At 54.2% G+C, this 25,382-nt stretch overlaps 1 protein-coding gene across 2 annotated transcripts in view; it reads right to left on the reverse strand.

The window, feature by feature from the left end:
- Positions 1-24,292, reverse strand: part of GNG7 (G protein subunit gamma 7) — a 122,556-nt gene extending 98,264 nt beyond the window's left edge. For both annotated transcript variants that reach the window (XM_026481034.4, XM_026481035.4), the window contains exon 1: positions 24,204-24,292. The gene's annotated coding sequence lies outside the window, so the exon portion shown is untranslated. The remainder of the gene's footprint in view (positions 1-24,203) is intronic.
- Positions 24,293-25,382: the final 1,090 nt, after the last annotated feature.

A 25,382-nucleotide genomic window follows, 5' to 3' on the forward strand; every position in this document is an offset into this window, starting at 1 on the left:
TCATCGGCGCTCTGCGCTACATAAGACACGTCACAGAGTAAGTCACACGCCACGACTTCTTCATCGCTCAGAACTCGTGGTACCGGCTTTGTGGACAAGACCAGGGCCCAGCAAAGTGTTCCCGCGAAGGGCCAGATGGTCAATACCTCTGGCTTTGTGAGGCAGGTGTTTTCTGTCGTTACTACTCAGCCTGGCTGTAGTAGACAAAGGGGGCGGCCATGTGCCAATAAAACTTGACAGAAGCAGGAGGTCTGGATTCAGCACACGGGCTGCAGCTTGCGACCCCCGGAACGGAAGACGGTCTGTTAAAACATGGCACTGTTTTAGCCACAGATACTCAGAGCCAGACACCACTGCGGAGAGAGCGTTCTGATCTCATCCCGAAACCAGACCCTGCCTGGGTCACATGGAAAAGCTCCACGCTGCCCCAGACCATCACCCAGCGAACCTATCTCAGACCCTCCAGCACAGGGAACGCTCACAGCCACGCTGCCCCAGACCATCACCCAGCGAAACTATCTCAGACCGTCCAGCACAGGGAACGCTCACAGCCACAGAGCTGCCACCTTTAAATTCTTAAGACGGCGGTTGCTCTCCCATCACCTTGAAAAAAATCCAGCCCCCCACTTGGTAGTAAATACCTCTTCTTTATCGACTGGCTAGCAAGCCTTGGCTGCAAAGGGCACCCAAAATGTCTAGCCCTGGTGAGCAAAATCGCCACTGGTAACAGCCCACGTGACCCCCCCCAGAGTGGGACATGGTTTATGCACATGGAAGGTCTGAGAACCCGCCACAGCCCAGGGGCCTGAGATATGACAAGTGAACGTCATGTGGGCTCCTGGATGAGGTTCTGGGGCAGAAAAAGAGAAATGAGGGGAAAAGTAGAGAAATCCAAGGTATGGAGTTCAGTTAATAACGACACACCGACATTGGTCTATTATCTGTGACAAACGTAGCACCCCGAGGGAAGATGGCGAGTGCAGGGGACCTGGGTGTGGGCTCCGTGGGAACTCTGTGCTGCCTGCCCCATTTCTCTGGGGATCTCAAACTATTCTAAAATGAAAGTTTACTGAAAAAGAGAAAAGCAGAGAGTGACGACGGGCAATTAGCTGCCGATGCCAGGGAACGCTTCAAAGTGTGACTGAGGGAGCATTAAGTCCCTGTGACAGCGCCTAATAATGACATGATTATATAAAACCTAGAAGAGAAAGACGCTAAAAACAGGATATGCTAATCAACAGGGGAAGTTCGCTCTTGTGACAGGAACAGGGGTGGGGGAAGACAGGTGGCTGAGCTGTCCCCGGGGCAGCCACGGTGCACCCACCATGGGGTCCTGCTGGAGCAAGCCTCTCCGGCAGCTCAGGCCGACCCGGGCACCGTGGCACATTCGCTCGGGAGGCCTGCTGAGTGTGCAGCCAGCGCCCGGGCCTGGAGGAGGGCAAAGGTTTATGGATGGAGAATTCCGGAAAATAAGAGGGAAGCTGTGGGCCAAAGAAAGAAAGACAATAGAACGTGGCATCCTGGTCTTTGCAATTACCTTATTCAACACGTTCATCCACACCAGGGTCTCCCCCGCTGGGGCCCACAGATATTCAGGGCTGGTTCATTCTCTGAGGGGCATCCCAGGCACTGTGGGGGCTGAGCAGCTTCCCTGGCCCCACCCCCTCCATGCGAGGAGCACCCCCAGTCGTGACAACCACAGACATCCCCAGACATCACCCGGTGTCCGCTGTGGGCAGAATCGCCCCAGATGAGAACTACCATCCAACAATACCTAACAATCTACACACAACCCATAAGGAGTATAACTATCCCTGCTCTACAGATGGGGAAACTGAGGCTCAGAGAGGAGATGAAACCAGCCTGAGAAGAAGAAAGGGATAGTCATGTGTCAAATACCACTTTTAATAAGGAGAGGCCTCTGAATTGGGAAGAAGGCAATGCTGATCTATCTGGCCCACCACTTGGCTTATAAATAAAGTTTTATTCAAACACAGCCATGCCCATTCACTTATACACCATCTATGGCACATCTGTACCTACAAAGGCAGAACCCGGTAACTGCAACAAAGACTGCTGGCCTGCAAAGCTGAAAATACCTACCCTCTGGCCCTGTACAGAAAGTCTGTGGACTCCTCACAGAGAGCTGGACATCACTGCTTCAAGGCCCTGCAGGGCTTCCTTTTCAGATTCTCAGTGTAAGTGCGCAGGGAACACTCTGTTGGAGGAATGCACACAACACAGACAGCCTCCCTGGAAGTGCAGCAAATCTGGCCTGCTTCTGCTTGGTTCTGGCCCAGGAGGCCTGCCCCGTGCTCCCCTCCGAGGCCAGAAGACGGTCTGCCCCTCCTCATCCGCCTTCCAGGGAGCGCGTGTCATCGTAGGTGTGCGGGGACTGCCGGGTGAGTGGCAGCTGGCAGCACGCCAGCTCATCTGCCTTCGAGGCCCCAGTGTGTGGGCTGTGCTGTCACCTCGACCCTGCTCTCACGTGGGACGCAGCGGAGGCTTCTGCTCCAAGCTGGGGCTCGCCTGACTCTGCAGGTCGGCCCTGCAGCCTCCGGAGGGTAAAACATGCTGAGTGAGGACAGGCTACCAGCTCATCCTCCCAGAGTTCCAGCTGCCTCCGCACAGCTCTCTGCCGAGACCCACGGAATGTTCTAGAATCCAAAGGTCACCTTGCTCCACGCTATCCCCAGCACTGGGGGCACTGGGGGCAGGTCACTCTCTGGAGGGGTGGGCACTCTGGAGGGCTGAGCGGCATCCCTGGCCCCACCCACTCGATGCCAGGACCATTCCAGCCGTGACCACGAAAAATGTCCCCAAATCTTGGCCAGTGGCAAATAGGGAAACTGTCTGCTCTCTAAAAGTAACTCCTGGAGGGACACACTGGACCTGACTCCACCCAACACTCGGAGGCCAAACCACGGAGGCTCAGTGGTGCCACAAAACCAGAACTCCGGTGCAGCAGCCCTGAGACCCCGAGACGGTCCACGCCCAGCAGGTCCCACACATGCAGTCTGCTGGGGGCGCCGTCTGTTTCCTAAAGCTCGCGTCCTTCCTGATCCAAGCCTCACCAACGGAATGCGTTTCCCGGGGTGCCCGTAACAAACGACCACAGACCGGGCAGCTTAAAACCACAGGGACTTCTCTCCCACCTCTGGAGCCAGAAGCCCGAGACCCAGGCCTGGTCGACGATGACAATCTGGAGGAAGGAGGCCCGAGGCCGCCTGTCCGTCTGCCCCAGATGCCGGTGGCTCTGAGCCTCACACAACCAGCAGCGGCCAGCCGTGTCCTTCACACCAACCACAAAGTGCTCCCAGGTAACTTTCCCTCCCCAGCATTCCAACATGCTTTTCTGACTTCCAGCCACCTCCTGGGGGGCTGTGTGGGAACGAGCTGTCACAGGGACATTCCCCTACAAGGGTGGACGGCCACGGCAGGGGTCGGGGGATGGAGTGTGCCACGCTCCAGCAGCCCGTCCTGGGGTCACAAGTGTGAGGTGGGTCCCAGGGCAGGCAGGTGGTGACAATGTGGGGCCCTGGAGAGAGGACACCTGGCTCGCTCTGTCACCACATGGGAAGTGGCCTGATGTCGTCAGCTCTTCAAGCAGCCTGAGGAGCTGGGAGGTCTTTCATTATAAAATCCCCTGATTTTTAAATGTTGGCAGTAATTCAAAGTTTAAAACCCCCGGTTCTGGCTCAGCCAGCGGATCAAGGCCAATACCAGCTGTGGACGGCATGAGCCCCTCTGTGTGTTCTTCCCCAAAACCACAACCCTAGTCTGACCGTGAGAAAACACCAGACAAACCCAGATCCGGGATGCTCTGCAAAGCTGCTGACCTGTCTTCTGCATGACCGGCCAGGCATGCAAGACAAGAAAAGTCAGAGAGACTGTCTCAGCCCAGAGGGGCCTAAGGAGACGGACAACTAAATGTCATGTGGGGTCCTGGGGGGGTTCTGGGGCAGAAAAGGGACATTTTCTGGGAGATGGGAAAGAATAAGGAAATCTAAGTGAAGTATGGACTTAAGTTAATCATAATGTATTAATATTGGTTCAATATTTGTGACAAATGCACGACACTGATGTAAGACACCACTACCAGGGGACACTGGGTGTGGGCTACATGGGAACTCTCTGTACTGTCTTTGCAGCTTTTCTGTAAACTCAAAACTACACCAGGGAAAAAAGGAAGGTTTGCAAAGTGCAAACTAGGTGTATTGCTGTAACACGCTGCAGGACGTCCACGACTGCCCTGGAACTTGCTGTTAAAGGCTCAATGTGTCTTCCAAACTCAATGGGCTGGTCCTCAGAAGTGACCATCAAATAAATACAAATATATAGCCATAATAATTTTTTTAGAAATTAAAAAAAACGCTGGGATGGTCAAGTTGCCAGGTGTGAGGAAAGGGTTTACTCTATGAACCGGCAGACCCAAGTAGGAGAGCAATAAATAGTTAGAAGGTGGGGAGCCCCCTGGGGGACATGAGCCCAGCCCTTCATGGTGCAGAGGGGCACAGAGGTCCCTGGCCACCAGCAGCCTCCCAGCCAAGGAGGGCCTCGAAACCACATCAATGGGCACCACTCCCGAGCTGCCGTCTGAGCTGGGGCCCTGAGGATCCTGATGTCACGTCACCCTCACACCAATATGGCTGCAAGGTCAGGAACCACTCCCTCTCTATTTTGTTAAGGAAAAAAGCTGTTTGTTTGAGGTTTTTCTTCTAAGCTAAGCAAAACGTAAAATACTGCCCAAAGCCAGTAAGAGGCAAAGGAAGAATTCAAACTCAGGTTTAACTCTAAAGCTCATGAAGAGAGAGATCTGGTGTAACCCAGTGGATCCCCCCAGAGACACTCAAAGCCTGGAGACACTAGGAGTGCTCCTGGTATGGAAGGGGTGGGGCCAGGGATGCTACCCAACCTCGACAGTGCCCAGGATGGCCCACAAACAACGACTCAGCCCCAATGTCCACAGTGCCGAAGGGGTGAGCCCCTGATGGACAGGGAAGGAGTAATAGCTTATCACACACCCAGACCTATCCGTGCTCACACTAAGAGACCCAAGACATTGGTAAGTACAAGAACTGCAGACTAGTACATCGGCCAGCACAAGCCACCTGAGCTACGTTTTCTTGAAAAGATACATTTGTACATGTACTTGCATATGCAAAGGGAAAAATATTCTAGAAGAAAACAGCAGAACTGTTAACAGTTACAACAGCGACTAGGACTGAGGGGTTGGAGGTTTATTCTTTGTTTTATGCCCTTACGTATAAGTTGAAATTTTATTTACCATGAGCATAACTGATTAATTCAAAAATTACTTCTACTAACTGGGGATTTGATTAATTATCTAGCCCAAAATGTCAATAGTGCCTAGGTCGAGAAACCCAGATGCATGGAAAATAGAGAGACATGACCACTGAAGAAGTAATATGTTACAGATTACTTCCCCAGAGAAAGGAAGCAGAGAAATGGGAAACCTGAGAAAGCTTCATGATTAGCAGGGGAAAACAAAGGAAACTATCAATGCAGACCAACATGTAAGACAGAAGGAACTACAGGTGGGGATAGGAGATGGCATCCAAGCTATGAAATCAAACAAAGTGGCAGCTACGGACTCCCACCCAGGAAACATGAGGGCAGATTTCAATTCAAGTGCACAGCCCAATCCGTGCTTTAAAGCCTATTCCAGGGGCACCTGGGGGGCTCGGTCAGTTAAACCTCTGCCCTCGGCTCAGGTCATGATCCCGGGGTCCTGGGATTGAGTCCCACATGGGGTTCCCTGCTCAGCGGGGAGTCTGCTTCTCCTTCTCCCTTCCCATGCTTCTGCATGCTCTCAATCTCTCTCTCTCTCAAATAAATAAACTCTTGAATTAAATAAAATAAAGTCTGTTCCATGGGGGTCTCTGGGTGGCTCAGTCAGTAGGACATGTGACTCTTGATCTCAGGGACGTGAATTCAAGCCCCATGTTGGGTGTAGAGATTACTTAAAAATAAAATCTAAAAAAAAAAAAAAAAAAGTCTGTTCCACGGAAATTGAGTCCACGTGAAGATCGAGCCCTTGTGGAGCTCAGCTCCAGGAATCTGCTGCCCAGTAGGCAGTGGTACAATCACACGCAGTCAAGGAGCAGGCAGTCCCACCCACTACCACACAAAGAAGGAGTCGGGCGCTCCCACAACGCAGCTACAATACAGAACACCTGCACACATAACTTACTGCGTGTTGGCCACAAACTTTCTAGAAAAGTAAACTTGAAGCTTTTAGCTCTGAGCTTCTGGCCTCAGTAAGTAGCTTCTTAATTACAAGGGAAAAAACTAGGTATATTTTCTCTGCCATTTTTATTTAATATTCTATCATTGGCATTTTCTTTCTCTTTTTTTTTTTAAACTTTCTTTAAGATTTTATTTACTTGGGGCGCCTGAGTGGCTCAGTCGTTGAGCGTCTGCCTTCGGCTCAGGGCGTGATCCCGGAGTTCCAGGATCGAGCCCCACATCGGGCTCTTCCGCTGGGAGCCTGCTTCTTCCTCTCCCACTCCCCCTGCTTGTGGTCCCTCTCTCGCTGGCTGTCTCTCTCTGTCAAATAAATAAATAAAATCTTTAAAAAAAAAAAAAGACTTTATTTACTTATTTGAGAGAGAGAGAGCACAAGCGGGGAGGAGGGGCAGAGGGAGAAGAGAAGCAGGCTCCCCACTGAGCAGGGAGCCCAATGCGGGGCTCGATCCCAGGATCCTGCGATCATGACCTGAGCCAAAGTCAGATACCTAACTGACTGAGCCACCCACACACCCCAATCCTTGGCATTTTCTAAGTATTCTTTGAAAACAGGTTTTTTTTTTATGGCTGCCCATAAATTTACATCGAATTAATATACCATAATTGATGAACCCTCTTTCTTACTATCAGGTATCTAGACTGTTCCCACTTTCTGCTTTACAAGTAATGCTGAAGTGAACATCATTACGCCCATCTCTAATTACGGTCTTAGTCTACATTTTTAGAGATGAAATGATGGGCTCGAGAGCATTAAATATTTTTAAGGTTCTTGAAAACACACGACTCAGTTATTGTTGAGAAGGATCACGCCATTTTATTCTATCCCCCTGTCTACACCCTCATCACCACTGGTATTATTTTTTATTACTCCTCACCCATTATAAAGGTGAAAAAGAGAATCTTATTTTTTTCAAACAACTTTTTAACTTTGGATTATGTTTAGATTTGCAGAAGAGTTGTAAAGATAATACAGACGATTCCTATATCCCTCACGCAGCTTCCCTTAATGTTAACAACTCATGTAACCAGGGTGCATTTGTTACAACTAAGACAACATCGCTTCTCGGCCTCTTGGCTAAGATCAAGTGTTACAACCAAGACAACAACGTTGCTACATTACTATTAACCAAAACCCCCGGTTTATTCAGATTTCACTGGTTTTTCCACTAATGGCCCTTTTCTGCTCTAGGATCCCATCTAGGGTACCACTTCGCATTTATCACACTTTCTAGATGTTGTCCCTAATCCTTAGAACAACCTTATAACCTAAGGTTTAACATCTCCATTTTGCTGATAAGATGAGGGTTCAGAGAGGTAAAGTGACTTCCCAAAGTCACACAGCTGGTGAGCAGCACGGCCCGGATGCAGGCCACACCCGAAAGACTCCAGATCCGGGAATACCGTGAGCATGGTTCCCTCTCTCTCATTCCATCCTCACCTCCTTCAAACGTGCAAAGGCTGGCCTCTAATTCCCCACTAGCAAACGAGGTGAGCCAAGCAAGGTGATGTAAGTTGGGTAATTAACCCACGTGACAGAATTAAGTCGTTAGTTCTTCCCTTCCAATAGCCACCCTGGGAAACTATTTCAGAGCAATATGCCCTCTCATGACGTTTCTGGATGCATCCTCGGGAATCACCTTTGGAGAGAGTAAAACTCTTATACCTGTGAAATACGGTCCCACAACTTAGCAATGACCTCTCCCACTCAACCACAATCGGCCTGCTCCCGTTGGGCCATCCACCTTACTCAGCAGAGAGTGACCTCTGGCTGGGTGGAGGGCACTCAGATGGTCCCCCAGTGATCCCCAAGTCTGGTACTCACGTCTTGCGTCAGCACCTGCCCCTGAGTGTAGGCAGGCCCGTGGCTTGCTTCTAACCTCCAGAACGTGGCAGAGGCGATGGGATGTCACTTCCGTGACTATCTGACATGACAGAGTAACTCCCATCTTGCTAAAAGACTGTCCCTTTGCTGCTGCGACAAAGCAGGTTGCCAGCGACCAGCAGCCAAAAAACTGAGAGCGGCCTCCAGGTACCAGCCACGCGAGCGGGCTTGGAGGTAGATCCGTTCCCAGTTGAGACAAGTCTACGGCTCAGGCTGACACTTTGATTGCAGCTGAGCTGCACCCACATCCTTGACCCACAGACACGGGGAGACGATAAGCACGTTTCTAGCCACTAAGTTTGTCTGATTTGTTACACAGCATTAGCAGACAAATACAGCCTGTTTCCCAAATTCAAATCTACCCTCAAAAGATAAACGTGTGGGGGCGCCTGGGTGGCTCCATCGGTTGGGTGTCCAACCCGTAATTTTGGCTCAGGTCCTGATCTCACGTGTCATGGGATTGAGCCCCGAGTCAGGCTCCACGCTCAGTGGGGAGTTGGCGTGAGATTCTCTCCCTCTGCCCCTCCCCCCACTCCCATGCCTGCACGCATGCTCTCGCTCTCTCTCTCAAATAAAATCTTTGGGAAAAAAGGATAAAAATCTGAAATGTATTCGAAACCTACAGATTCGTATATCTGAAAACCCAAGAGCAGCGCAGCGCCCTCCCGAAGGCACTCACAACTGCAGCATGTGAGAACCACAAATTCTCCCAAGGTGACCGATAATGCGGAGGACACCTGCTTCGACGTGAAATCTGGGGGTGGTGAGGAAAACACAGATTCCCTCAGCTGATGTTCACAACTCAGATGCTTGTGCTCAATAGCACACACCCCATCCGTCAGGCGGTTTTTGTACGTGACGGAGTTTGAAAGCTGTTCTGTTGTATACCACCACAAAGAAAAATGGATTCAGGATATAACACTATACATTATATATATCGTACTACTTTTCTTAAAACAGAACTGCCATAACGCCTCCCCCTCTGGCTGAGACTAGAATAGATAAAATCCAGATTTCTACACACTTGGGATTGGTAATGTTTTAACACATGGGAAATGCTATGGGCTTGCAAACTGCTGTATATTCTTCAAACATATTTCCAACCGTGCCAACCACCCCAACAGTTGGAAGTGTTCACAAATGAACCAAAACAGATCACATTCTCGGGGACAGATGCACTGTGGAAACTAAAGGGTCTCTCTGCTGCAGGGGGGGCCTAACTGAACCCCTGAACCATCACAGAAAACAGGAGTGTGGCTTTCGTGAAACACCAGGGCTCAGGGAACACGTGGAGAGGTGAGGGCTATGGCCATGGTCAGTGCTGCCCAATGAAAACTGGTAACTGTAAAGACCACGAAATGTTGTCAGCAAGGAGAAGAGGCTGCTCAGAGGTAAAGAAGCATGGAACATTATTTCCCGGACGAGGCTGGTTAGAGGCCAGAAATATTAGAGGGCATGGCCCCTCTCCTGAGGGCAGCTCCGAAGGACAGCCATGACCTCAACTGGTTCCTGTGCGGGTCTCGATGTGTAAAGAACCACTGGGAAAGCACTTCCCCAGGGTCCTATAGGACACAAGACAAACACATGAAAGACGTGTATTCCTTGCACACAGTTCTCAACAGGAGAAGCGGGACACTTCTGCCCCTGGGGGACATTAGGCCATGCTTGGGACGTCTGTGGTTGTCACGATGGGGTGCTCTCGGCATCGAGGGGCTGGGGTCAGGGATGCTGCTCAGGTCCCCCAGCGCCTGGCACGCACCCCCGAGAGTGACCTGCCCCAATGTCAGCAGTGCAGGGATGAAGGGGGTGACCCTGCTCTGTCTGGCCCTTAGATCTAAAGGGACTCCTTCCTCTTTATTACAGAGCCAAATCTATGTCACCACCACAGAGGGGAAAACGGCTGCTTAATTACATTTCCATATGTGCTACGGAGAGTTTCCCTAGGGAAGGTGGCCAGTAACGTCACCTGGAGACGGACTCCGCTGTGCGTCTCCCGAGCAGCCTAGGCCCAGCTGTGAGCCCCGAGTGTCCCTCTGTCAACGAGATATCCCAGAGCACTCCAAAATCTCAAACATGTTTTCTTTGGCTTTGATCCCTTTACAAACAATGAGGGGCAGTCCTGCCCCCAGGAGACACTGTGCGGTGTCCGAAGATGGCTGGGGTGGTCACACCTGGGGGCAGGGGGCTGAGACCCCGGCAATGTCAGCAGTGCTGAGGGGAGACCCTGGCTCCCCGGCAGCGCGTCTGGAGGAGGAGGACCGGGCAGAGGGTCGGAGTGCACAGCGGGCGCCGCACCTGCAAGATAAACCCCGCAAAGCAGGTGGCGCACCCACAGCACTTGCCACGATCTCATCTCATCGCCACCGTGACTCGGAGCTGAGTGTTCTCACTTCCCCATTTACAGGTGAGGGAACCTGGAGGGAGAGCCCCCAGGAAGCTGGCAAGGGCTTCGGGGCTGGCTGGGTTATTCTTCGACACTGCGGTCGCAGTGTGCTCATCCTATGACCTGGGGCAGGCTCTGCGACAGCTCGGCTTTCCGACCCGGAGCACTGGGAACAAGGGCCCTCGCCTGAAACGTGGGCAGGGTCTCTCGTTCCCAGTACTGTGGGCACCCGGAGCCAGGTCATTCTCTGGGGTGGGGCCGTCCCGGTTTAAGAGTCAGATCAACAACTTCGGTGGCCGTGAGGGCGTCGGGCACAGAGGGGGTACTCAGTGAATGGTTCAGCTCTTTTTAATCTTTCTGGGGGCTGGGGGTGTAAGGAGGCCGGGCCCAGCGTGGCGCACTCCCGACGGGGGGTCAGCCCCGAGCCCTCCGAAGCGTCTGTATGAGGTGCCAGCATTCCCCTTACTGGCCAGGCAGAGAGACAGCCCTACGCCCTGCTCCTGGACAAGGGCGCAGACAGGACGCCACCCTCCACAGAACCCAGGGGGGCCTGCGTGCTGCCACTCTCCCACAAACCATCACCGGGACATCCAGAAACTCCTAATCCTCGGCCGCCTGCATCTGACCACCAGGGCCTCTGTATGGTGTGCCTGGGGTCCAGTCCCTTGTGTGTGGCTCTGAGCGGAAAGGGGGTGGGTGGCTGCCGCTGATGCCAACATGGTCGCAGCAAAATGCACGTGTGAGACGGGTGTGCAGCACCAGAGGCCCCTGGACCTGAGGTGGGGGGTGCTTTGGCCGCTTGTGTCTCGGGGAGCACACCATCCCCTCCTGGGCTCGGGTACGGAGGCAGAACGGTGAGAATGGAGAAACCACGGAACACAACCACCCAGGGATGGAACGGTTACCAGCCGGTGGGTCGTCCGTCGGGGTCCCCCGGCAACCTGGCCATGCTCGGCATACCCCACATCATGGGGAAGCGAGACCAACTCCTTACTCTGCTCCCACGAGGGCCCTGACCTGGGACGGGGCAGGGGGATGAAAAATGTGTGTGCCTCAGTTTCCCCTTCTACAACACAGATAGAGGTCCAGCCTGGCGAGGCAAGAACAGCAGGCAGCTCCGTCCGCACTTCACCCCTGACCCCATCTGGCTTCGTGGCAGCTCACTGCTAGGAGCCTCAGCTCCTGGAGTGGCCTCTGGTGTCAAGTCCACACCCACCACAAGGGAATCCCACTCCCACATGTGGCCTGGGGTCACCCAGCCTCTGCCACGCCATCTTCAACAACCAGGGACCAATGGCTTCCCAAGACAGTCCGTCTGGTTCCCAAATGAGTCCAGCTTCTAAGCCAGAGCAGCCACTGTGGCTTCTGTCCACACGCCACCAGGAACGGGCCTGATGCCTGCAGTGGCAATTACTTTAAACACACGTAATAACAGCACAATCAGAACAGTGACCACCACACCCTCCCAACCCTTAGGACGATCCAGGGGGTGGCAGTGGGGGGCTCCTACTCCTTTGTGTCCACGGAGAAACAGAAACAGAGAGATTCAAATCACACAGGGAGAAAGTCACCCAGGGCTGAGCAGCAATTCCAACCCCGAAGCCTCACTATGCCACAATGCCCTCCGCGTTCCAGAAGGTTCCAGAAAGTCCCGTAATTCCCAACCTTTCACCTCTTCCGTATGTCAGTCCCTGGGTCCCTCTTCCTCGGCAGTGCCACACTTTAACCTTACTCACCGCTTCCTCCCAGAGACCCAGGAGCACCTTCCTGCCCTCCCAACCTAAGCGGCACACGCGTCCGCTTAAGGCCCAGGGCTGGCAATACCAAAGTCAAGGGTGTGACTGCTCAGCCGCTCCGGACACAGAGGAATTCACGCCCTTGTGCCAGACTCACAAGGACAGGACTTAAAATGAGAACATGTCTGTGATCACGGCTCCACGGGGCTTGACCTGAGGCAGAGGGAGGGGAGGGGCTCTAGGGAAGAAAACAGGGCCACTCCCCCACGGCTCTTAACCGTCAATGGTCTCAAGCTCTGAAATATGACCGCTTAGACCAAGAGGTGTTTGGGGGTGTGGCGGGGGGCGGGGGTTGATAAAGTACACAAAATAGAAAATTTACAATTTTAACCAAAGTATACATTTCAGTGGCATCTAGTATATTCACGGAGTTGTGCAACCATCACCTCTAACTAGTTCCAGAACATTCCATCTCCCCAAAAGGAAACCCTGTCCCCATCATTTGTTACCCCCCTTCCCCAGCCTCTAGCCCCCACGAGCTCCCTTCCTGTCTGTGGAGGAGCCTGCTCTGGACGTGTCTCACACGCCGTGGGGCCTTCTGTGTCTGGTTCCCTCCCTGAGTGTCGTGGGCTCGGGGTCCATCCCTGGGGCAGCGCGTGTGGGCACCGCGCTCCTGTTCGCAGCCCAGTGATGCTCTCGTGTGCGGTGGACACGCTGTGCGTATCCCCTTATCCATCGATGGACACCTGGGTGTTTCCACTTGGCGGCTGTTGTGAATCCTGCAGCTGTGAACACTCGTGGGCAGGTTTTCGTGTGGACACGTGTTCTCGTTTCTCTTGGGTGGACGCCCAGGAGTGGAATCGCTGGGTCGGATGAACACCCCACCTTTAACTTTTTTGAGGAACCTCCCAACCGCCCAACTGCCTTCCAGAGAGGCTGCCCCCTCGCGCTCCCCCAGCCCTGCGCGGGCTCCGGGTTGTCCCCGTCCTTGACAACACTTGCTCGTGTCCGTCTGCTGGATTCTGGCCGTCCTGACGGGGTGAAATGCTGTCTCACGGTGGTTTTCATTTGCATTTCCCTGAGAGCTAAACGACACTGAGCATCGTTTCACGTGAGACCAATAATTTTTAAATTTTTTTAAAATGTTTATTTTAAGTAGGCTCCTTGGCCAACGTGGGGCTTGAATTCAAGATCCTGAGATCAAGAGTCATGTGCTCCCCCAACTGAGCCGGCCAGATACCCCGAAACCAATTATTTTTAATACGAGGAACCAGGAACCTGGGACCTGGCTCCCCACGCTCAATTCCTCGGCTAGAAGGAAGTGTGGCGGCCTGTCCCCGAGACACAAAATCCTACACACAATGCTGATGGCGCAGTCAGGAAGAGCTACAACGTGGGGGAGCCCCGGGGCTAGGGTCCTTCCTGGCGCGGCTCCCCCATTCTGAACCTCAGCGCACTCATCTGAAGACAGGACCCCAGATGGGCACCTCAGGGATTTGCTCTTGGGGTCAGCGCAGCCCTGGGTGGAAAGCCCCACACACAATGTGAAACGAGACAAGAGTGGCCAGCAAGTCACCTTGACCTGGAGCAGGAGAAGGGGGGAGGGAGAGGGCGAGACACCAACCAACAAAAATGGGAGCTCAGTCTAAAGAAAACTGGGCCAGGCCCCCTGGCGACTGCAGACAGAGGTGGCTGGGAGTCCAGAGGTTCAGAGCATCGGGCGCTAGAGGACACTGGACGCGGGGGGTCGGTGAGAGCAGGGAGAGGCAGAGAGGCAGCCCCAGGAGGGCCGGGCGGACCGTGAGCAAGTGGGGTGTGCCAGTGTGTCCACGCAGAGGGCATTCCAGGCCAGGGAAAGAGGGGCGAGACCCCAGGGTGGGGGCAGGGAGAAAATCCAGCCGTGCTGAGAAAGCTGCCCCAGACGGGCTGGCGCGGGGACCTGCCAGCTGAGGCTCAAGGCAGAAACGAGGATGGGGGCAGGGAGGAAATGAACGGAATCAGCCAGAGGGACTCAAATCCGTCCAGAGCCCCCAGGGCTGAGCTGTGAAAGCAGCAGCAAATGGACAAAAGTCCCACCAGGCACAGAAGCACAATCAGTAAGTTTAATAATAGGTGACGGGCCCCACGATGCCGCTCCTGGGCATCCAGCGGCACTGGAACAGCTGTCCACACAGAAGCCTGAACATACATGCTCACAGCGTCACAGTCACAACAGCCACAAAGTATCCAGCAATGGATGTAGGGACAAAGACAACGCGATGCAGTCATACACCAGAAGACCATTTGGACATAAAACATGAACACGCACGGACCCTGAGCCCACGACGCTCGGGGAGGGAACCAGACACAGAAGCCCACATGCTGTGTGATTCTACACGTCTGAACAAGCAGACCCACAGATAGGAAGGGGGCTTGTGGGTGCTGGGGGCCTGGGGGAGGGGGCGGGGAGTCTGTGCTTCCTGGGGACAGAGTCTCCGTGTGGGGAGATGGAAAGTTCTGGAGACGGAGGGTGGGGGTGGCTGCAGGACGGGGTGAGTGTGCTTCATGCCACGGGGCTGTGCACTTAGAGATGGTTAAGGGGCACCTGGCTGGCTCAGTTGGTTAAGAGTCCAACTCTTGGTTTCGGCTCAGGTCTGATCTCAGGGTGGTGGGATTGAGCCCTGTGTCGGGCTCCTGGGGGAGTCTGCTTGAGTTTCTCTCCCTCTGCCCCTCCAACCCCCGCCCCCACCGGCTCGCATGCTTTCTTTCTCTCTAAAATAAATAAATAAATATTTAAAAGAAAGAAAGGAAAGAAAGAAATGGTTAAGACGGTGAATTTGATGTTATGGGTAATTTGGGTGGAGATGGATGCGGGGAGCAGCGTGGGACACTGGAGCTGCACTGACAGAGATGGAGGGAGAAGTAGACGGGGACGATGTCTGGTGTGCGGCAGGTGCTCAATCCGTGCTGATGGCCACAGCTGACAGGTCCCCTCCCCTGGAGGCGCAGGACACAGGGCGCACGGTGGGGGTAGCCGTACCCCCAGCACCTGGCACCATCCTGTGGCCGGCATCTGAGGATCATGAGGCCGCTAAGGAAAGGCCTCAGTGCAGCCAGGCAGCTCCCTGCCCAGGGCGGCTGGAGAGAATCCCATCCGCCCCCCCGCTGCCCAGCTCCACTTTCAAAGGACACCCAAACACCTCCCCACAAAACAGCCTGCTTTCCAGCAATCCTTGGCTCCCCCAAACACTGCACTGACATGTGAACAAAGACCCACGGTGTCCCTTTGGGCAGCAGGTGGACCGGTCGGGAAGGTAGGAACACCGGCACCATGAGGCGGTTTCTGGCCTTGGGCCGCAGGTGCCCCAACTCTGCTCCCAGATCTGCTCTCAGATCTAAAGCTCCCCCACCTTTTATTAAAATGTGGCACCTACGCAGAGCTGTGACAAGCGCTCAGGGCCGGCGTGTGCTTGTCTCAACCACCAGCAGTGGGACCCGTTCACACCCCTCACCAATGCATGGGTTTGGGACAGGTGGGGCCCACGTGTCTCAAATCAGAAGGGAGACGGTCTCCCCAACACCCTGCAGTGTCCATGGCCACAGCATGTGAGACGATGATTTCCCAACTCCCCCAAATTATCTCCAGCACCGCCTGCACTGGGTACGGCGGAGCCAGGACAGAACCCACATCAGGCAGTGAAGGTGGACAAAAGCTGGCAGGACAGAGAACGGGGAATCCAGCATGGGAGAGCCAGCTGTCCCGGGCCCGGGGTTCCCTCGGCAGAAGGAAGGAAGGGTGGAAGGACACGCATCCAGGCCTCTGAGCACCTGGTGGGTGGGCAAACATGACTTGTGACTGGTGACCAAGGTCAACACCATCAGTGACCTGTGGGTGTCAGGGGCCCCTGGTCCCTGCTGCAATGTGCTGAGAGGGGTCCTCACCACTGTGTGTTCTGCCCCAAACCCCGTAACCCTGGTCTGAACACAAGGAGACATCAGGCAAACCCAGACTGGGGGTCGTTGTGCAAAATTCCTAACCAGGCGTCCTCAAGACTGTCCAGGCGTAAAAGACAAGGAAGGTCAGAGAGGCTGTCTCAGCCCAGAGGGCCTAGTACCACGTGGGGTCCTGGAGCAGAAAAGGACGTTAGAGGAAGAGTGAAATCTGGACAAAGCGTGGGTTTTGGTTAATAGCAATGCGCACAGGTTAACTTCTGAGGGCAACAAAGGCGCCAGGGGGAATACAGGATGTTAGCCAGCACGGCGGTTCGGAGGGGTACGTGGGAACTCTCCACGCTGCCTTCGAGACTTTTCTCACACCTACAATTAGCAGAGTTAAAATGTTATAGAAGAAAAAAACGCATCTCAGAACTCAGCGCACGATCTTTCTCCCTTGGACACTTACCTAACCTTGTGCCCCACTTCTCAGCTAGGGGACTGGGAGCTGAGAGGCGAGGGGACTGGGCCAGTTTGGGAATGAGAGGCAGAGGCAAGGATGGGACCAAGGTCCCCTGTCCTCCTAAGCCCCAAACCCACATGCGGCGGCTTGAGGCTTGTGATTGCTGTGGGCATGGCTTTGTTTCCTTTACACAGAGCTGAGGGGCCCCTGGAATCCGTCAGTGAGACACAGAGACAGGGAGAGAGAAGAAAGACAGATGGGGCGCCAACCTCTTTCTTAAACAGCAAAGTCCGGCCCACCCACAAAGCCCCCCAGCCCCATTTCCTCCCATCGCCTCTTGCTGCCAATTGAAACAACCATCCATTCCCAAAGCACCAGTCTGCCAAGAGACAAAAGGAAAGAAAAGAAACGAGCCTTCCGTTTCTCACCCTGGCCTCGAATATTTAAAACTGCCTACCTGAGGAATGAGCGCTTGTCAGTGCTCAGCCCAAAGACAGAGGCGTTTCTAAGTTCGGCGGGTGTGGAACAGAGACTCGTCCTTGGCTCCAGACGACGAAATTCACTGTGACCCGGCTGCGTTTTCAAACCTGGCTCCGGGCAAACTGTCACTCTTGGACATCATTCTAAAAAAACCGCCCATCGCCTGACGTCAAAATTGTCTATCTGAATATGTGTTTGGAAGACCGCTGCTTCATTGTGTTGCTGTTTTATTTTTCTTTACTTGATCCGCTTTTTCGGTTTATAGCTAAACGGCCTGAGCATGAGACATTCTATATGCGGTTTTACGTGTGTGCGTCTTTAAGTAACGTGATAATAAACATAACTGGCACTTCAAAACGGGATCTATTTGCAGCTCTCGGATGCCATGGTTCATCAAATCTAAGATGCCATTATTTCTAAGATTGGCTGTTACGTCTCGTGACACTAAAGAAAATAAATAATCAGGCTTGCTAAGTATGGCACGCTGTTATGGGGGAAAAAAATCATCCTACGCGTCTGTCCCCAAATCATTAACCTCTGCTCAACCAGGAGGCTATGGGGGTACGAGCTCCGAGCAAGACGGCATCCGAGGCAGCTCTCTGTGGCGTGAACCATCACTTGCTCTCCCAAGACCGATGCTAAAATGAACGGATAAAGCTGAACTATGAAATCCCAAGTTCAAGTCCCAGCACCGCCATGAATCCATGAAACCGGGCCTGTTTCCTCATCTGTAAATCCCGCCAGTTAGACTAGCGGGGCTGACAAACTTTTTTTTCTCTGTAGGGCCAGAGAATTGGTATTTTTGACTTGCGAGCTACACAGTCTCCTGTGTTGTAGCCTGAACGCCATGGCAAGCAACACGTCAACCAATGTGTGTGGCTCTGTGACAATAAAACTTTATTGGTGGACACCGAAACTTGAATTCTGTATGATTTTCATATGTCATGATATATTATGCTTTCTTTGATTTTTTTTGAAACCACTTCAAATGTAAAAACCATTCTCAGCCCAAGGGCCACATAAAAACAGATGATGAGCTAGATTTGGCCCAAGGGCCGTGGTTTGCCATCACCTGGACTGGAGAGTCAGGGGGCTCTTCCAGAACTGACTTTCTACGACCTTCAATCCACAGTCTCAACCAGCAGATACATCAACAGCTCTAAAAACCACCCACAACATGTCCAAATGCTCAGCTTGCACTCAGATGCCTTTGGGGGTCTTATTTTCTCCTAAAATTTCCCCTAGCCACTTCCTACACCTGTGATGTCCAGTATGCAGCACTGAGCACCTGAAATGGGGCTCATCCTGAGATGTCAGAATCTACAGGTGCAAAATACACACCAGATTTTGAAGACATCGTGCGAAAGAAAGGAAAACAGCTCATTCATACCTTCTTCACATTGATGGCGCGTTGAAATGTCAGTATTTTGGATATAAGGTGTTATGTAAAGTGTCTCATTAAAATCTGTTTCACATATTTTGCTTTTGTGAATGCGGCCAGTGGAGCGTTGACAATCACACAAGAGGTTCGAGTCCTGTTTCTACTCAACGGTACAGTTGCTTGGAGTGGAGAACATGGAAGATTAGTTCATAGGAAACTCCACAGCCTACAGAGCTACATCTTCCCCAAAAGGAACTCGAGGTTACTAAGCTATTCTTATCACTTTGCCCATAAAAACAAAATAGTGGAGTGAGGGGGGATGAATTGGGGGAGCACCGAGGATTTTTTAGGGCAGTGAACCTACTCTGTGTGATACCATAATGGTGGGTACGTGACTTTATCCATTTGCCCAAACCCATGGTACAACACCAACGGGGAGCCTGAATGTCATCCACGGACACGGGGTGACCATGACATGTCCTTGTAGGTTCACTGACTGTAACAAATGTCCCGCTCTCACGTGGACGTTGATAATGCGGGAGCCTGGGCAGGGGGACAGGGAGTATATGGGAAATCCCTTCTGCTCAATTTTGTTATGAACCTAAAACTGCTTTAAAAAACAGTTTATTAAAAAAAAAAAACCCAAACATACCTTTAGATTCATAAAATCTTATTAGAAATAGTTCAGCCTAATGTTTCCCAACCAGGGGTGATTCTGCCCCCAGGGGACACTGGGCAGTGTCTGGGGACACCTGTGTTTGTCACGACAGGGGGTGCTCCTGGCGTTGAGTGGGTGGGGTCAGGAATGCTGCTCAGTCCCCAACAGTGCCCAGAATGGCCCCATAAGGAGGAACCTGACCCAAACGTCAGTAGTGCCGAGGGGCAGACCCTGAGTGAAATGATATGGAAGATTCAGCCCTGCCTTGGGGCTTGCACGAGGGGTGCTGTGCCCCTCCACCTGCCCCCGGGCAAACTCGTCCGTGTGAAGCTCATCTCTGGCCTGTGCTACACACAGGATCCCCACCTCTCCACCCCCCGAAGGCTTCCTTTCTTGCAGCACCTGTGGCGCTCATGGGACACACAGGCCTGGGCCTGTCTCCACCATTCCCAGGGACCCCCACTCAGAGAGCCAGTCCAGGGACAGAAGGGCCCTGGGTCCCCCGTCTCCACGCCTCCCCACGCATGCACACAAGCCTCTCATTCACGTGGCACTCCCGGCGCCTGGCACCCGCTCTGACGCTTAAAATAGGCACACAAGGCAGCCTCTGTTGGGGAGAGGAAGGCAGGCAGGCTTCAGACAAAGGAGACAGCAAACCGCACCGTCCAGGAAAGGGCGCCTGTGCCGAGCGGATGGCAGGAGGGGCAGGTTTCTGCACTCAAAGTGCAGGTCATGGTAGGAAGGTGAAGGGGACCAACTCCCATGTTGCCACCAAGGCTGCATGAGGCATTTCGATTTTGTCAAGTGGGTGATGAGTTGGTAGCGGTGGCAGGGAAATCATGACACATCTGTGCCTCACAGAGCAGATTCTGGCCGTGAGGGGCTGCCCACCTGAGCGGGCCACGAGGCCAACCCACCAGCTAGGATGCGTGGCACCGGAGACTGCGAAGCACTTAACTCAAGTGGAAAAGAGAGACGGAGAACCCGGAGGGCTCACCCCTAGGCCACCCCCAAGCTCCGGTTCAACAGGCCACCAAGTGCCGGGAAAAAGCCACTTAATAGTAGCTTGACTGTTCACTGCAAAATGTGGGGGCAGATGTCCACAGCCAGGTGAAGGGAGAAACAAAGCGTGTCCGGTCACAGGTGGAATATTACTCACCCATGAACAGGAGTGAGACGCCCACCCGCGCTGCCCCGGGGACGGACCCCGAGCCCATGATGCTCAAGGAGGGAACCAGACACACAAGGCCCCACAGCGTGTGAGTCCACGTGTGTGACACGTCCAGAACAGGCTCCTCCACGATGGGAAGGGGGCTCGTGGGGGCTGAGGGCCGGGGGCTGGGGAGGGCAGGGAACAGGGAGTGAAGGTTAATGGTTATAGGGATCTTATATGAGTGATGGAAAGCTCTAAAGGTTTATGGGGATGGTTACACAGCTCCATAAACTTCCCCCCAAAACAGAAGTCTATGCGTAAAACGGCTGAGTTTTATGACATGGAAATTGTACCGCAACTGCAAAATGAAAAGCAGTAAGATCTTCCCCCTTGCAAAGTTCTCAAGGAATACTAGTAGCCGTTTCTGGAAGAGTCTCAGAGCTGCAGGAAGCCACCCTGTGTGCCAGCTGGCAGGGTGGACGAGGAGGAAGATGGAGGCCACTCCCCCCCGCCCCCGGGGACAAGTCACTCCACCTTTTCAGCTCCCCCAACTGGTCTCCAAGGTGTTCTGGGTGACACACGCCATGACTTTCCTCTAGACCCTGAAGAGAGGGAGGCCACGACGAAGGTCAGCCCAGAGAGAAGCAATGAAAAGCCAGGTCCAGAACTGTGGAAAAGAACAGCAGGAAGCAGGGGGAGGCTCCTCGGAGTGCAGAGGCCAGCCGTTAACGGACCCGGGCACGCGGCAGACGCAAGAGAAACCTTCCCCGAACAAAGATCCAGTTGGGCAGTCATCTGCTCCTGCCAGGCACAAAGGAGGACAGGGGGTAACTCTGTATCGACACCCAGCAATCGTGCAACTGTCCTGGTAACCGTCCTCTCTAGAAAGCTCCAGAAACTTCCAGAGTCATGGAGGCCACGCACAACGACCCTTTTGTAAGGGAACTACAAAGGGCTTCAAGAATAGGAATGACCTAGTAAATGCCATTTTAAAGACTATTCTTGGTTTCCAGATGCAAATGAGAAAATCTGTAACAACACCTTGAACGGAAGAAGCAGCTCTTACTCTACTACGTGGTGCCCAAAAATAACGCACCCATTCAGTCAACACAGAGCTGAGTCTGTCCGAGGTAATTCATATTCCATCGTCCTTCCCTTCAAACCACTGGGCCCCGCGCTTCACGCAGCACAAAATGCGAACGGAAAACAATGGCATCACAGGATACTTTCTAAGGAAGACCAAGCATCACCCGTACAGCTCCGGCATCTCTGCAAGTCTCACGTGCAAGGTCAAAAACAGGGAAACAAATCCAAACAGTGGCATCTTTCAACGCTTGCGACGTAGCAATTCATCCCGTGGGCGAGATCACTCGAGTGCGCGTGCAGAAGCCACACGGAAGACCCACCGAGAAAGTAGTGGCATCGCTCGAATCCTCTAAAAGCAATTTTCCTCTCCAAATGAGAGCACTACAAGACTTACAAAGCAACCCCAAACCTGAGTGGCCGAACTTCCTAAGGATCAAAGGTGATCCAAGGGGAAAATAACCTCATTTTGCCTAGAGCAGGGGGTTCTCCACTGGGGTGATGCCGCACCGAGGGGGCACTGGGCAGTAGTCTGAGGACGTCTGTGGTTGTCACGACTTAGGGTGCTGCTGCGTGAAGTGGGTGGGGCCAGTGGGTGCCCCAGAGACAGTGACCCCACTCCGACAGCAGTGCCAAGCGGAGAGACCCGGGTCCATCATATGAGCTCCATTTGTCAAGTTCATATATTTAAAGAGCATATAATTGCAGCCCAGTGGTCCCCTTTGGGGTACAGATTGGACTGGCTCCTGGGGGGTACACCTAAATCAGAATGACCCATGCAACCTCTCTTAAGAGGATGTGCCTGTTTCTGGACAAATCTTCAGAATCTCCTGGTCTCAGACCCTTCCTCCTTTTTCATTTTTTTCCTCAATTTAATGAATTGGACCTCCCCCCCCCAGAGATTCTTTTTTAAAGCTCCAGGGGTGATCTCATGTGTACCCCAAGGCTAAAGGACTAGAGTCAAACTCCAGCTGATTCCTTCCCTCTCCTCCTCTCCCCTCTGTAACAACCCAGTAATTCTACCCACCCACCTTCCCCCCTCCCAAAAAAACCTTAATTTAGAACATTATTATCAACGCCTCACGTCCCCTGCCATGTGCCAGGAGCGTGCTAGGTGCGTGCATTCCCTCATCTGACCCCCCAGCACTCCTGTGAGGTGCCTGCTACTGCTTTCTCATTCCCGTTTCACGGAGGAGCAAAGTAAACTCCCAGAGGCCCCACGGCCCGCCAGCAGCTGGAGCCCAGCGGGGAACACAGGCCCGCCGTCCAGAGCCCACTACACTCTTCATTTCCGTAAGACCTCAGCACCCAACTGAACAAGTTTGTGAACTTGGCTTCTCTGCACCTGGACACCTAGCAACAGTCGAAGCCTCTGAGCTGCTGTTCATCACGCCTGTCTTCTCCCGCCCACCTTCCAGCCCCTAGCAACCCCCGCTCCCCAGGAAAAACAAAGTGCCACCCACATCCCTCAATACCATCGTCCCCAAAACTCCCACCTTGGCTCCTCGTTCCCGAGCCCAAAAATTCCTGAAAAATTCAGTCACCAAGATGAACCTTTCGGCTTATACCCTACATCCTAGAAGCTGACCTCCCAAAGTATGTTGGACTCCCATCTCCTCCAGCTCACGGCCACCCCCCTCCTACACTGAATGATTAGCCCCCCAAAAGTAGTGGGCAAGTGGCCTCCACAATCCTTGTAACTGACTTCTAACAAGACCCCCCATTTCCTCCTGACTAGTCGTTCTCCCCAAAACACCAGCACCAGGTTTCACAGCCCTCCATCACTGGGCCCCCAGGGCCCTTAGACCCCTGCTGAAAGTGGCCTGGCCCTCCCCTCACTGGGCCACCTTTCTCAGCTCGTCTTGAGGGGGGACTCCTCAATCACTCCTCCCTCGGTCCCCAGCTCCACCCCTGGCTGCACTCCTCAGCCTCCTCCCCGCCTGCCTGCGACCCCCAACTCCCACCACAGCCCCCTCCCCAGCTAACCTCCACTTTCAACTCCACTCCCAGCCCCTCCTCAAATAACCTCCACCTTCAACCCTAGCACTATTCCCCCTCCCTTGCTAACCTCGACCCCCAACTCCACCCCCACCCTTCCCCTGCCGACCTCCACTGCAGTCCGAGCCAGGACCCCCAACTACAGCCCCAGCCCCTTCTTCACTGACCCTGACCCCCAACTCCCAACCGGATCCCCCCCCCCCGCGCCCCGGCCCCTTCCTCACCGACCGCGACCCCCAACTCCTGCCCGTACCCCAGGCCCTTCCTCACTGACCGCGACCCCCAACTCTGGACCGGACCCCGGGCCCCAGCCCCTTCCTCACTGACTCCGACCCCCAACTCTGGACCGGAACTCCGGCCCCAGCCCCTTCCTCACTGACGCCGACCCCCAACTCTGGCCCGTACCCCCGGACCCAGACCCTTCCTCAATGACTCCGACCCCCAACTCTGGACCGGAACTCCGGCCCCAGCCCCTTCCTCACTGACGCCGACCCCCAACTCCGGCCCGTACCCCCAGACCCAGACCCTTCCTCACTGACCGCGACCCCCAACTCTGGACCGGACCCGCGGCCCCAGCCCCTTCCTCACTGACCGCGACCCCCAACTCCGGCCCGTACCCCCGGCCCCAGACCCTTCCTCACTGACTCCGACCCCCAACTCGGTCCGCAGCCAAATTGGAGCCCTCCCAAGGCGCCTTCCCCGGGCCGCCCCGGCCTGCCCTCCGCCCGGGCCTCGCCCCTGCCCCCCGGGCCCGAGGCGGGGACGGCGGACCCCGGCCCGGTCCACGGTTGCACGCGCCCTTACCTGCGCTCCGGCCGCCGCGGCCGCCTCAGCCCCGCCGCGCAGCCGAACCCGCCGCCTGGCCGGCGAGCGCCCGCTCCCTCCGCGGGGCGGGGCCAGAGGGCGGGGGACGGGCACCGGCAGCCAGCGCGGCCAATCGGGAGCCCCGGCGGCGGGAGGCCCCGGCCGGGGCGGGGCATAGGGAAGGCAGCGGGGTAGGCTGCACCCAAGCGAGGGGGCGGGGCTCGCGGCGCGGGCGGGGCCAGGAGGCGGAGCGCTGAGTGGCACCGCCGCTGGCCACCCGCGAGCGGGGACCGCGTGGGGGGCGGGGCTATGCTGATTTGCAAATAGGCCCGCTGTGGTGGACTCCACCGCCCGCGACTAGCGGATTTCCAGAGGTGACTCGGTGACGTCAGTGGGGTGCGAGGCGCTCGGGGAATTCGAATCCAAAAGCCTAGCTCCTGGGCCTCACTTGCGGGAGAGGTATATCCCTTACTCATAGGTCATTTGACCTGCGGGGTAATAATAACTGCCCTCTTATTTTGAACCCTCTGCCTAAGGCCAAGAGGTGAAATTACATTGTTCCCATTTTACAGAGGTGGTAACTGAGTCTCAGGGAGGTTAAACCCAAGGTCATTTGCCCAAGCCTTTCTCATAATTTCCAGGGTTTCTCAATTTCCTAACTTCTGGGCCTGGATCTAATGAAGCAGGTTCAGGGGCGCCTGGGTGGCTCAGATGGTTAAGCCTCTGCCTTAGGCTCAGGTCATGATCTCAGGGTCTTGGGATCCAGCCCCACATGGGGCTCCTTGCTCAGTGGGGAGTCTGCTTCTCCCTCCGTCTGCCTCTCCCTTCCATTTGTGCTCTCTCTCTGTCTCAAATGAATAATAAAATCTTTAAAAGATAATTTAGAAAAATGAAACAGCAGTTTCCTTGGCCCCCACCCAGATTGATTGATCGAGAATCCTGTGGCCACTGGACCCCTGGAAGGTGTATTTTTAATAAGCTCCCCCTGGGGATGTCAGAAAGTGTACAGTATGTCTGCAAAAGCATCGACAGTCAGGGAGGGGAGAATTTCTTACGTGGGAAGATGGAGCCACCAGATTCCAAGACTCCTAGAACTTTGTGCAATATACTGATATTCTGTGATCTGAGCCTCTGGCCTCCCAGCTGAGCGCACCCCCCCCGCCCCAGGGCTCCTGTCAT

The sequence above is a fragment of the Ursus arctos genome, unplaced genomic scaffold (assembly GCF_023065955.2).
Source record: "Ursus arctos isolate Adak ecotype North America unplaced genomic scaffold, UrsArc2.0 scaffold_14, whole genome shotgun sequence".
Classification (NCBI taxonomy): domain Eukaryota; kingdom Metazoa; phylum Chordata; class Mammalia; order Carnivora; family Ursidae; genus Ursus; species Ursus arctos.